Consider the following 385-nt stretch of genomic DNA (forward strand, 5'->3'; position numbering starts at 1 on the left):
TGGATCAATTTATGCCATCTACATACCAATATAATATTTCTACACATTAGTTTATATCTGCTTGTTTTTCTGGATATGTTAATAATAATGAACAATTATGATGCTAAGTTAACCCAAGAAAGAAGGCACTGGTGAGACAGCCAGAATATTGCCCACTGCCAGTCGTCTCATATGTGAGACTCTTACATTTTCTGCCTTTGCTCTGACTGGGTTGCCTACTATGTGTGATTCACAAATGGTCCCCAGCAGCAGGCACTCACTCATATTGATAGCACCCAGGAATAAAGGTCATCATAAAATCATAAAAAAGTGGTCTCTAACAAACTTAGTCCCACTTCTCCTTAGTTCACAAATCAAACCAAAGACCTCACCTAAAAATCTGTCC

The 385-nt window shown here is 38.2% G+C and overlaps 1 protein-coding gene across 1 annotated transcript in view; it reads right to left on the bottom strand.

The window, feature by feature from the left end:
- LOC119586539 (transmembrane GTPase Marf-like) overlaps nt 1–385 on the bottom strand; it is a gene marked incomplete in the record, with an annotated part of 29,803 nt that overhangs the window by 10,636 nt on the left and 18,782 nt on the right.

This window comes from Penaeus monodon, chromosome 21 (genome assembly GCF_015228065.2).
Source record: "Penaeus monodon isolate SGIC_2016 chromosome 21, NSTDA_Pmon_1, whole genome shotgun sequence".
NCBI lineage: Eukaryota > Metazoa > Arthropoda > Malacostraca > Decapoda > Penaeidae > Penaeus > Penaeus monodon.